This window comes from Mus musculus, chromosome 13 (assembly GCF_000001635.26).
Source record: "Mus musculus strain C57BL/6J chromosome 13, GRCm38.p6 C57BL/6J".
Taxonomy (NCBI): domain Eukaryota; kingdom Metazoa; phylum Chordata; class Mammalia; order Rodentia; family Muridae; genus Mus; species Mus musculus.
The window spans coordinates 59,256,304-59,270,370 of record NC_000079.6 but is presented as its reverse complement, the minus strand read 5'-3'; positions in this window follow the sequence as shown (position 1 = coordinate 59,270,370).

Sequence of the window (14,067 nt, the reverse complement as noted above, 5' to 3'; positions counted from 1 at the left end):
GGCAAAGATGCAAGCCAGAGAGACAGAGCATTCCAGATAGGTAAGTTCCTCACTGGGGACTCACTGGGAACTCTTATGCTCACACACCACATGGCACTTCCTCTGTCGTGGTATGTTGTAGTTCAGTGACAATGTCTACCTTGTTCTGAGAGGGTTTCATTCACTGGTCACCAGTGGGTGGCTGCTGCTCTCACAGGAGGCCACCAAGAGCCTCTGAGTAGCCTTTTGATAGCCATTGAATATTGCTTACTGTGTGTGTGTGTGTGTGTGGAAAGATACAGAATTTTGGATGATTTATAAAATCAGCAGAATTATTTTATTTTTTTTTCTGTTGGGACTGAAAAGAACAACCAGGCAAGCCTTCCACGCAGAACAAGAGTCTCCTAATGGCCAGGGAAGGAGTTCTTGACTGGGAAGGCCAGAACTGAACTTTTAGGGGTAGAAGGAATCAGTTGGACTCTAATTTCTTAAATCCAAAACAATTTATTGCGTACTTCTGCCTGACCTTCAGCTAGGTACAAATTGAAATGGCAGAATTGATCTCCTCCTTAATTTATGACATTATGAAGAGGAGCAACAAAGCTTCCCTCCTCTCCCCGCCAGAGACCTTCCCTTGAGGGAAGGCACTTCCATCGGCTGGGAAAATTCTCTTGAACATGGAGTCATGCTAGTTTCTCTCCAGGGAAATGAGACTTTTGATCGTTTGCAAAAGCAAAGCTTGGGGCTGATATTGGTCCTGGGAGGGGTTCTGATCTTCAGGGAGAGTGTTCATCGGACTGCTTCAGATTGGCTTCTGAGTCCTTCCCTTCAATTAGAGAGAAGAGCAAAGCCCTTATGTGGGAAATGCCAAAGATGATGGCACATCTAGAGTAGCCTTGCACTCAGAAATAGACCTGGTAAAGTCAAAACAGAAAACGTAGCTACTTCTGTGCTGTTTTCTCCACACAGAGGGTTGAGCTGAGGAGTGGGCGATTTGCTGGATGTACCTGTTGGAAGTCAGGTGCTATGGGGCCCGCCATTGTTACCACGGGATAATCAGGCATTTTGTAGCATATGTGGAGGTCTAGAATTTGCTCCTGGTGAGCTGATACCTGTTGAATGGGTTCTCAAAGATAGTCTAGGCCACAGCTAATCCTCAGTTCCAACATGCTATGTGAAGTTCACAGTGTCGGGGAATCTGCTCAGGATTCTGTGGTGGGCCTACCTCTTGAGCTGATGTCAGGAATGCTAGACCTCGCCCATATAGGATCAAGAATGTGCCTGCTCCTTGTGTCCCTTCCTACACGGCTAAGCGAGGGTCCCCTGACTTTTCTTTTGTTTGTGGAGTGCACACGTGTGCCGAGTGACTAATTTCTGAGAGTGGAGCTCTTCATCCTTCACTCAGGAGATGTCTCTTTTCTGTTCTGGTGAGCTTCTGGTAGTTCTGTCTTCATTGTAGCGATTCAACTGCAGTAAGAATACATCCATGTGTTGCTCCAGAGGTAGGTGTCTTTTTGTTTAATTGTTCTGGTAGACAGAATAATGATCAGAATCTCATCCCTGGAAGCTGGAATCATTGATTTAAATGACCACAGAGAATTCATTAAGGTTGTTACCTATCTAACCTTATACTAGGGTATTATCCTAGCGCGTTTGACTCAGTCAGTGTGATCTCAAGGGTCCTTTGGTGGTTAGAATGAGAAAGGTCCCCTGTAGGCTCATGCAAAAAGCTTTTAACATAGGATTACATTAAAAACGTGGCCCCAAGTCCACTGGTACTATTTGGGGGAATTTATAAAATGATTTAGCACAGGCAGGCTTGCTGGAGGGAGTCTGTCACTGGGGGTGGGCTACATGGTCTACCTCCAGGGCTTTTTCTCTCTTTGAGGTTGAAATACGGTATATTAGCCACCCGCTGCCATTCCTCTCTGCCATGGAGCCATAAACCAAGAAAAAAAATCTCATTCTGTAAGTGACTTTTGTTCATCATATTTTATCACAGCAACAGAAAAGTAGCTAACACAGACTCCTAACTATAGAAGAGGAAGCCAAGAGAAAAGGTCAGAGTTCTTCCATGGGAAGATTGACCATCTGTTGCTGGAGACAGATGATGAGAGCTCTAGGAGATGGGGAAAGCCAGACACGGACGTTACTCTACAGTCTGCAGCAGACACCTGGGCTCTACTGAGTGATTCCCACAGTAAACAGTTGGCCTCAGAGCTGTGAGAGAACAGGTTTGTAGCAAAATGTAAGGCAGTGAATAGTGTAATTTGTTTCAGCATCCTGAAATGAATGGAGTTGTTTTATTTCAAATTACATGTCTCCGTCCCTGGATTTGGGTGATAGGTTTTAATCTTGTGTACTGTGATGACTGACGATCATTAAGTTCTTATGATTGTTCAAGGTCCCCCGCCCCAAGAGAGTAAGTTATGAACTATACATTGAGACTATGGCACAAGGCCCATCAATGTCCCTGCTTTGTGGAAAGCAAAGAGACTCACATATGCTCTTGATGGGCTTGTGACCTAGGCACATGCATTCTCAAGGCAGGTTCATGCCATTGATGCAATACTGGCTTCTATTTTGCCATGTGAGACATGTCTCTGTCTATGAGAAAGCTTAGGCCTTGAGCCTAGTGATGACATGGTAGCAAAGACCAGGTGTCTTAGTTAGGGTTTTACTGCTGTGAACAGACACCATGTCCAAGACAACTCTTATAAGGATATTTATTTAGGGCTGGCTTACAGATTCAGAGGTTCAGTCCATTATCATCAAGGTGGGAGCATGGCAGCATCCAGGCAGGCATGGTGCAGGAGGAGCTGAGAGTTCTACATCTTCTTCTGAAGGCTGCTAGCAGAATACTGACTTCCAGGCAGCTAGAATGAGGGTCTTTGATCCCACACCCACAGTGACACACCTACTTTAACAAGGCCACACCTTCTAATAGTGCCACTCCCTGGGCAGAGCATATACAAACCATCACACCAGGTATGGACAGCCATGCTTCTTAGCAAATCCTGTTCTTGCTGAGAAACACCAGTGTTTCCCAGGATACATGGCCAGCTTTCTAACTGCCTGTTCTTGAAGGGCTAGGGCTGGGAGCATGTTGGGATGGGATGGGGAGGGACATGAGATGTTGAGACACAAGTCCTGGGAGCCCAGGAATGGTGAGGCTCATTGTCTCTTCAGCTGTCACCTATATTTTAACCTAAGTAGCTATGGAAGACTGAGCCCAGGACTTTGTGATGCTAGGCAAGTGCCCTGCCCAGCCTACATCCCTGGCCCTATGACCTGTTTAGGAAATGCTGCGTCTTGGTTTCCTGGAGCCAGAGGAAGCAATTGCTCAACAACTGTGCAGCTTGCTGCAATAAAACCAGAAGGGCACCGTGAAAGCTTAGCTCCTACCACCAAGACTCTCCCACTTCTCGGGACCATGGACTGTCCACAGAGCAAGCATGGGAACCCTTGAAGCCATCTGGTTCTACTTGATCTCCTAATTAAAAGGAAAGAGAAAAATCAAACCACTGCGCTGAACTTAGCCAAACAAACTGCTGTTCTTGATGGGAGGCCAGGGGTGGCTTCCTCCCACCCCACACCCCCTTGGTTTTTCTCTAAGTCTGCAAATCAAATGGTTCGGTCACATTCTCATCCTCAGACAGGGGAAAAAAAAAACCAATGATCTTTTCGGCTTTTCCTCCGCCTTCTCTCCCACTGTACCAACCGTGCTTGTGACATCTGGGCTCCCCTGGTCTGTGAAGTGAAAACGTGGGAGGAGGAAAATGTGTGTTTTGCTGTCCTGGGTCATCTCATGTTTAGTTTTCAGCATGCTGAAATCTTTTAAAGTTGCGGCTCACATGTATCTTTGCAGGCCACTACAACAAAACGCTTCCAGAAGATAGATATTTATTTTCTGACAGGTTTTGAGGCTGGAAGTCCCAAGTCAGGGGCCAATGGTTGCTTTTTTAGTGTGAGCTACTGTTTTAGCCAGCACAAATGGTAATATATGTATATTTCTCTCTCTAGTCATCTCAGGCTTCCATAGCATCCAAACAAATTAAAATTCACCTCAATTACTTAGATGAATGTCTCCTCTCCAATGGTATATGTTGCATAAAAGATGAGCCCATTAGAAGCCTGCTCTGGCAGATGAATATAAAAACAGAAGCACTATTATAGTGGTATAAATAATATATTGTTTATGGGCCTGTTTCCCTAAGGGTTTTAAAAAGTTTTACCAACTTTACCCGTACTGTCTGTGGGTAAATAATACCTGTGTGTATTAACCTTGGTGCTCAGCTCCCCACAATGGAGGCTTCATGTTGTTACCGGTCTCCTCCATATTGTATGTCATCCTACACCCTCTCTTATCATTCAACACAGGTGTGTTGAGGCCGTGCGTTTCCAGCAACAGAACGGCTGGCTCACGTCTAAGTAAGTGTCCGTACACGAATGCGTACCGTAAAATACCAAAAGGAACACAGGGAGAACAATTAAAGTTGATGATTTCAGATCTTCACTAACATCTCAAGGCACAGCAAACCCTTGTAGAAAATACAGAATGCATGGATCTGATGCGAATTCTATTTGGTTTTGTTTTGTTTTGTTTTGTTTTGTTTTTGGCTTTTCGAGACTGGGTTTCTCTGTGTAGCCCTGGCTGTCCTGGAACTCACTCTGTAGACCAGGCTGGCCTCGAACTCAGAAATCTGCCTGCCTCTGCCTCCCAAGTGCTGGGATTAAAGGTGTGCTACTACCACTGCCTGGCTAATTCTATTTTTCAAACACTGTTCTCATTAGTCTTACTATCTTTTTTCCCCTCCGCCCCAACCTAACTTTCCTTAAAAATTATAAATCATGGTTTTATATATATAATAAATTATACATATATGTTAAAGAGTAATTCTGTGGCAGAATGCTGTTCGTCACACAAGGCTTCTAATTAGATCATTATTTTTATATAGTTGTATGACCAATGAGGGGCTCCTTTTCAAGGAATCTCAACGTTTTAAATCCAGCCAGATCATCATTATTGTTTCCATGAGACTATGAGGACTGAGGGATCACAGTGGAAGAGAAGTTTAAGCTCTGATGTTTTCCTTTTGTTGAAAAAAAGTAAGGTTTTATATTATGCTTAACATATTGTCTCTAAGAAAATACCTTATTGTTAGGGTTTTAAGCATGCCAGGCGAGTGCTATACATTGAGCTGTACCCCTAGGCCCAAGATGATAATGATGGTGGTGGTGGTGGTAGTGATGACGATGACAATGATGAACATTTTGGGGCTACATAACAAAATGCTCCAGAGTAGGGAGTCTCACAAAGCAGAAATCCTTTCTGACAGGCCTTGAGGCTGTCAGTCCATGACCACATGCCAGTGTGATTGGTGTCTAGTGGGAGTTCTCTTCCTGCACCAGCAGGCTTCCCACTGTGTGTACACACAGAGTCTTTTATGATCCAGTTTGTGTGCAGAGAGAAAAACTCCAGGCTATCTCAGAAGGGTGCTAACTCCTCCAGACAAGGTACCGATTCTCATAACTCCATCTCACCCTGCTCACCTCTCTGAGGCCCCAGCATGTGAATCTGGGATTCTATTTACCACAGCACTGGCCTGTTTTTTTTTTTTTTTGGCAGCTAGTTTGCATAATTCTAGATAAGCTCTAGAAATTAAAATTCTCTTGATTGCTACAGTAAGTCGAGATTGACTAGAGGGATGCGCTGCTGTCTGGAAAGTTCCCCATTTCCTCTTAGTCTGCCACCTTACGTGGCCCACGTTGACTAGCAGGCCAGATGACGTTTTGAGAGAAAAGCGTGGGACCCCAGAGGCTCCAGCGTGTCCTTCCCTTGCCTTTCCTGATCACTACTCTTCCATGTAAGCACATTTCAATAAAACCACGGAAAACCGCATCTGGTTGGCTGTTGAATCTGTTGGACAATTATCTGCTTTGTCTGGGGAAAGCAATCCGATCCCAAAGCATGTTGGCTTTGTCCAACTTGTTGAAAGATACAACCTTTATCTCACTCGAAAGTAAAAAGATCAGGAGGTTTGGCTTTCTGTCAAATCAAAGATGTGAGCTCAGGGGGCCTGAACGGAACAGCTCCGGTACAGGGCTGGTCACTCACCACGCATGCGCGTGTTCCATAGACCCTCTCTGAATAGGGTCTGTGTGCTCTGTGTTTTTCTTGTTGTTTGGGGAATAGTAGGGAAGTAATTCTTCTGGAGCGTGCGTTCTAGCAGAGAGGAGAGAGAGAGGGAGAGAGAGAGAGAGAGAGAGAGAGAGAGAGAGAGAGAGAGAGAGAGAGAGAACACACTTGTGTAGAGTGATATTCGGTTTCAAGAGGGGCTTGTGGTGTGGGAAACTTGGAGAAAGACAGGGTAGAGAGGAGGAGACTGGCAGGGGACTCACTGTAGTCACAGTGCTCAAAATAGACCTCATCTTGATGGTAAGAACTGAGCAAATATGGGAGATGTGAAAATCAGCTGGAATGTTCTGGTCTCAGGGGAGTCCAGTGCAGAGACCGAAGCCAGGGTGGTCAGGATGTGACTGGGCATTAACTTGGGAGCCATTATATCCTGAGTGGGAGGAAGAAAGAAATGGAGAGAGGATGGGAGGGAGAGTGAAACAGGCAGAGGAAAGAGGAGGCAGGAGGGGAGGAAGGAGTCTGGGGGGGGGGCAAGAACCCAGATTAAGTCCCTTAGCGTTTCTGTAAGTCTTCAGCCTTTGGTGGTATGCATGGGATGCGAAGCTGGGCAGGATTTTGAGGAGAAGGGGCCTGTGGGCTCAGTTAAGGTTAAGTCTGTGAAACTGGAAGAGCATAGTAGTGTGTGTGAGAACATCAATCAGGAAGCCGGGTGAGACAGGGTGAGGACCCGGGGTAGGGGCCCTATGACAGCACTGGAGGTGATCACATCTGGGGTAGATTTTCAGAGGAGTGGGAATTTTGTGCTTTAATGGATTCAACAAGAAAAACTCATATCAAGATTCCTTGGGAAGGTGGTGTTTGTAGCAACTGAGGTCCACAGGCTGCAGGCGAAACAGGTTTGGTGGGAAGGGTACTGAGTTCAGATTTGGATGCACTGCACCTGAGATGTCCATCCCATGTCAGCAAAGATGCTGGGTTTGGGGAGTGGTTTCTGGGTATCAGTCTAGAGTTCTGCAAAGGACTGAGCTGGAAATAGAAGTCTGAGCATAGTTGGCAGGAAGCTCACCTCTTATGTACCAGGAGCCTTGCTGGGTGTGGGGTTGTGGGTAGGGAAAGCAATGAGAGGATCTCGGGGGGCCTTGTGTGGCTTCCCAGAAGGCACCTTCTCACCCCCTGCTTATATAAATCAGCATCCTGTGAAAAAATGGCCACACTTTAACCTAGACCATGCTGAGCCTCCCTTTCAGATTCAAACATCTTACAGACCTTTATACATCTTACAGTAGGGAGACCAGTTTATGTGTATTTAACCCAGATTTCCTCCAGGTTTTCAAATTTTAATTTTAACTTTTTTCAGTTATTTTTAAATTTTTATTTATTTATTTATTTATTTATTTATTATATTTATTTTTTATTTGCGAGAAGCTCACTGTGTAGCACTGGGTCATCTAAAACTCACTGTACAGAGCAGTATGGCCTGGAAGTCATAGAGATCCACCTATGTCTGCCTCCTGATTGTTGGAATTAAAGGTGTGTGCCACCGTACTTGGCTCCTCCAAATTTACTCTTAATTATTTTGTTACATTTCTAAAGGTGCATATAGAAGGAATCTGTAGCTCTCTGTTTCCTTCCTCACAGAAAATGCAATATGACCAGCTGCCTCACACACCACTGCTGTGTCTTTGCTGCTATGATGGCCCGTACCTTCAAACTATGGGCCAAACCCCACCTTTTCTCTATAGCTTACCTTCCATATGTATGTGCACCTCTGTGTGTGTGTGTCTATGTGTGTGTGCATTATGTATGTGCCAGTGTGTGTGTATGCATGTGTGTATGCATGTGTGTTTGTGTGTGTATGTGTGTGTATGCATGTGTGTTTGTGTGTATATGTGTGTGTATGCATGTGTGTGTGTTTGTGTGTATGCATTTGTGTGGATGTGAGCTTGTGCATGTGTGTGCACGTATTTGTGTGTATGTTTCCTACCTTCTGAACAATATGGCATTTGGAATACTGGCTTAGTGCAGTTACTGATTTTAACAGCTGATTGCATCACAGTGTGGCACGTGTTCCATGTTCACTGTATTTTATGGAAGGGAGTCAGGGTTTTTCTGCTTGCAAATGCGAAGGGAAAGCCTGGGTCTGTATTTGTTTAAAATGAGAGCAATACACTCATGCCTTATGGATGAGGTAAGAGTCCTGCCCTGTAGTTCTTTTTAACAGTGTGAGCCAAAGAACATGACTTTCCTGTCTCTCTTCCATCTGGGAGAAATATTGACTCTCACAGCCAGAGTGTCACAGGAAATGCTATCCAGTTTGTATATTTTTAATTAAATATCATTGAGTTCTTAGGGAATAGAGTTATTAAAAGTTTTCAATTGCAGATGCATATTAACCCTTTGACCCAATTTGCCTGCATCCATATCCAGTCAGATCTCAAAATGAATTCTCCAAAGGGTGGAGGAAGTCACGGTGGATGAGGTCCGAGCCCAGTCTCTTAGTGTGGTGACAGCGCAGGTGATTTTAGGAGTGAGTTTTGAAGACTGTGAATGGCAGAGTCCACCACAGGTGAGCTGTACTTGGCTTGTGCTTTGGTGCTAGTGTGTGCAGTTCTGCAATGGGAGACTGTACTCAGACTGTGTTGTTGACACCTCTCTACTTCCCACCAAGCAGCCCCAGCAGGGTCACACAGGATAGTGCTGACTTCCTCCTTCCTGAGCGATGGCTTCCAGAAAGGTCACCCCACGTAATACAGGTTCCAATTTCAAATGAAAGTGTCGAACAGAGTGTGAGGAAGCCTGTGACAGGGGACAGACTGGGTAAGGACTGACTGCATCTATACAAGTCCCCATTGACACTCACTTTAAAGTTACTCTCAAGTCAGGAGTTCCTCTTTCTTCTCCACCTTTCTATTTATTTATTTATTTAATTAATTACCTTTTAATTCTTATTTGAGAATTTGGTACTATGTACTTGGGCCATATTATTTTCCCCAACTTCTATATACTTCTTCCTTCTCTACTCACTCAACTTATCCAACTTTGTGACCCTGCCCCATATATTCTTGGATATGTGGCACTTTTAAAGAACACTGACTCAGCAGCTATCTGTCACGGAGAGCTCTTTAGCTAGGAGGTGTGGGACATGATGCCCACCTCCCCTCGCTATGCTGAGATTAGGTCTGGCTGTGCAAAGGTCCTGTGTGTGCTGTCACAACTGTTCTAGGCTGATGAGACCAATTGCCTTAGTGTGTTACTTTCCCAATCTTTCTACCTCCTCTTCTACAGAGACCCCTGAGCCCTGGGAAGGAGTGTGGTATAGACATCCTCACATTCTTTAGCTGCAAGCTTTCCCCTTGTGTCTCACACTGGGAAATATACTCCAACCTGATTGTATTCATGTAGATTTCTCTCTCATTCTACCAGGTTAGAATAGGTTGAATGGCTGTTCTTCCCTCTTTTCTTCTCTTTCCTGTAGTGTGGGGCAGGCTGGGTCTCTCTTTCCTTCCTTCCTTCCTTCCTTCCTTCCTTCCTTCCTTCCTTCCTTCCTTCCTCCCTCCCTCCCTCCCTCCCTCCCTCCCTCCCTCCTTCCTTCCTTCCTTCCTTCCTTCTTTCCTTCCCTCCCTCCTTCCTTTCTTTCTTTTCTTCTTTCAAAGACTCAAAAAAGAAAGAACTTCAGACCAATTTTGCTTCTGAACATTAACACAAAAGTACTCAGTAAAATTCCCGAGAACCGATTCCAAGAGCACATCCAGCGCACAGGCTTTAGACGTGAGGCCTGATGATTTTTTTGTATTTCCTCAGTTTTTGTTGTCATGTCTCACTTCTCATTTCTAGTTTTGTTAATTCGGACACTGTCTTTGTACCTTTTGGTTAGTTTGGCTAAGGGTTTGCCTATCTTGTTGATTTCTTCAAAGAACCAGCTTTTGGTTTTGTTGAGTCTTTGTATTGTTCTCTTTGCTTCTAATTAATTGACTGTAGCCCTGAGTGTGACTATTTCCTGCCTTCTACTCCTCTTGGGTCTGTTAGCTTGTTTTTGTTCTAGAGCTTTCAAGTGTGCTGTTAGGTTGCTAATATGAGATCTCTCCAGTTTCTTTATGGAGACACTCAGAGCTATGAATTTTCCTCTTAGCACTGTTTTCATTGTGTTCCATAAGTTTGGATAAGTTGTGCCTTCATTTTTTATTGAATTCTTTAATTTCTTTAGTTTTGGCAGAGGCAAAGGTTACCTCTTTTTGTTTACCTGATTTTAGTGGGGTAAGTTGTATCTTCATTTTCATTGAATTCTTTGATTTCTTGAAGTCTGTTTCTTTCTTTATTTCTTCCCTGACCAAGTGATCACTGAGTAGAGAGTTGTTCACTTTCCAAGAGTATGTGGGCTCTCTCTTGTTCCTGTTGTTGTTGAAGCCAGCTTTAATCTGTAGCGATCTGATAGAATTCAAGGGGCTGTTTTAATCTTCTTGTGTCTGTTGAGGCTTCCTTTGTGCCCGTTTATATGGTCAATTTTGGAGAAGTTTCCACCCCACTCTGCCACGTCTCTGCAAATGGTCCTGGGTTGTATAAGAAAACAGGCAGAGCAAAACATGGAGAGCAAGCCAGTAAGCAGCACTCCTCCATGGTCTCTGCATCAGCTCCTGCCTCCAGGCTCCTGCCCTGAATTCTGGCTTGGGTTTCCCTGGATCGTGGGCTGTGAGATGGAAGTATATATTAAATAAACACTTTCTTCCAAAAGTTGCTTTTGGTCATGGTTTTAATCACAAGGACAAAAAGTGTGCTGGAAATAAAGTCCCCTTTCAATTTTCATGATGATAAACCCTTCTGCCAGTAGCCTGACTACCTCTGCTGTGCATGTGGGCACTTTCAAGGGGACACTCCTGTCTTAACTTTGAAGTATCCTTTCTTTTATTTCAATCAGGGCTACTTTTGGAGAACATTGACTGTGTGCAGAAGGGTTTTTGAAATTTCAAGCACATGCATCATGTATATGTCCCACACCCTTCCTTTTCAAAACACAACCTTAAAGTGCACACACACAGGAATGTACTGTTTGCTGAGTATAAGCAATAGTATGACTGCCCTGAAATACCTGGGCGTGTAGCTGTGTACAGCCACCTGGGATGAGCACTCCACGATTCCCTGGCCAAGGAGGCGTGGCTTTGGGAAGCACTCTCAGCTCTCATTCTTGTAAGGAGGAGTCTTTCTTGGGCTCTTATTTCTCTGCAGCATCTTGATTTGCACTTACTGGGATGGAAAGGTTACACCTGGTCAGATGTTTTCCCCTCCCATATCACTCCCAGCTCCCTGAACACGGCTACTGATATTCTCTCTCTGGTCCTTTCTGGTCCTTTGCACACGCTCCACTTCTCCTTAACTCCTGTCTCATCTTTGCTAGAATATGGTGGGCATCCCAGGTCAACTCCCACATCCTCAGTAGAGCTTCCTTGATGCCTGCTCAGCTGTGTTGTTTCCCTTCTCCATCCTTTGACCTTACCCTGACCTTCACAGTGTTTCATTTGGATTCCAGCAACGGCACCATTTATACCCCTTATAATGATATCAATTTATAATGGCACACAAATGACTCTACACCATTTGTTATCCCTGTCCCACTAGAGGACAAGAACCATGAGCTCAAAGAAAAAAGTCTGTGCTGTTGTGCATGGAGCTATGTGGCCCACTGTGGGAGGGGCCAAAGGAGACTAGTTGCAAAGAAACACTGAAGTCTCTTTGGGATTCCTTGAATAGCTGCGACCAGTGTCAGTAGAATAGTAATGAAGGCAATTCCCATGATGTCTCGTAGAGTGAAGAAAAAGGTGTCGGACATTGGGATAAAGGCTGTATTGGCTACAGATTAACAAGCAATTTAGCTGAGTGGGGCCTATGCCTGGGGACTCTGTGCAAGGCAGAATTCAAGTGATCACTTAAGACACCCAAGAGGAGAACTTTCTAAGCAAACGACATTGAAGACAAGTTTCTTGGACACTTTTAACCACATATGGTTTCAGACAGAGAGAGATGGTTTCAGAATAGAATCTATAGTTTTAAAAGAAGCAAAGCAGAAAGATCTGAAAAGTTTGTAACATAGCCAAGACTGAGAAGGCATTAAAGAGAGCAAGCCAGGGGCTCAGCCCAGAGAGCAAGCTAGGGTGTGGGGGTGTGGAGTTCTGCCCGGAGAGCAAGCCAGGGGTGCAGTGTCCTTAAGGAAAGGGGCTGGCATGGGTAGAGGAATTCAGGTTGTTGGCCATGGGAGAAAGGCCCTGGAAGCCTGAGGAGATCTCTGAGACTCTCCTTGTCATAGACCCATATGGGCAGGGATATTTCAAATGCTTCTATGTGCCCTCTGTCAGGTCACTGACAGAGGTCGCCACGGGGCTCTGCTCCATACGTTCCAGGGCAGTGCTTCTTGGCAAACTCACCAAGGCTCCAGAGGACCTAGGTCAGAAGTCTCTGGCTATTGTTCTGGAAGGTCCCAGCAATGAACTCCAACAGTATGCATGTGGTGCTAATTCTAAAGGCATGCGGAGTGCAGGGGGTGGGGAGGGCCATGGAGATTTACCGCACAGCTCAGGGTCCAGGTAGAAACATGTCACGGGGGCCACCAGAGACAATGTAAAGTGGAGCTGTGGGCATAAGGTCACCACTGAACACTCCTTCTGCCTCCGCCTCTGAACTTTGAAGCCACAGTGTATGATGGCAGACTGGGAGAGTTACAAGTCCCAGGTGCTTGTCTATTAGAACCGATGTGTGCTGAGCCATAACGACAGAGCAATCTGAGAGTTTGGGTCCAATCCGTCACTCCAGTGCTGTCACAGTGCAGGACTCAAGTCAAAAGAGACTGGAGTCTAGCTGTAAGAGGTAGCATTGTGTCTAGCTGTAAGGGATTTGGGGTTTACCTGTGACCAATTACCCCTTTCTTGTCTGTTCCTCCACCTTGGAGTGGGAATGTTGGAGTTTGGCCTGGTCCACTGCTGTGTATTGATCGGTTTCTAAATTGTTCAATTTCAGAATGTCACAGCTAGAGGAGTTCATGATTGCCAGGGCATCCTGCCCACCTGGAATCTCACCTCTACCTGACTTGGAGAAAACGGTTCATGTTGAACTTTGGAACAGGTGCAGGAAGGAGCAAAAGCTTTGGAGCTGTTGAAATGATGTGACTATGTTTTGTCTGTGAGAAGAGTATGACTTTCGCAGTCCAGTGACAGAATTCTGTATTGTCAAAGCTTGTATGTTGAAACCTAATCTCTGGTGATATGGGAGGTTGGGCCTGTAAGAATCAAACCTCATGAACTGCTTAACACCATCATGAAGGGACTCCCTTATTGAGGGGATGGCTTTCTTCTGGAAGGATGGTATGCCTGGTCCTTTTTTCTTGCCATCTACTGTGGGATGGTGAAGCAGGAAGGGTTTCCCAACATCCAGATCAGAGGACATGGATTTCTGTTCTTTATAAGATATCCAGCGTTTCTCATTGTGCTGTAGCCTCACAAAATGGAGTGTGTGTGTGTGTGTGTGTGTGTGTATGAGTGAGTGTGTGAGAGTCTGTGTGTGTGTGTGTGAGAGAGAGAGAGAGTTGGACCACTAAGATGATTTAATACAATGCATCAAATTGTAAACATGGGGGGGGGGCACAACCTTTGACACACATTCCTAGACTGCCAGTGTCAAAGGACAACCCACAGAAATGACAAAAGCTGTACTCATCCACTCATTCTGATCTAGAGGGAACACAGGTTGGAGTTTGTTGATTCACCACTAAGGAAATCAGGAAGATGTTAAAAAAACGGTACCAACCATTTGGGGACCTGAGGTTCACACAGTGCAGTAGGATGACTTGAAATGTGCATGTCTGTGTGCACACATGAGGGTTTGTCTTAGAGACAAATCTGGTAAAGAGGTGACAAGGCCAACCTGCTGCAACCTTCCGAAGACATCTATTCAGTGGGACAGAAGTA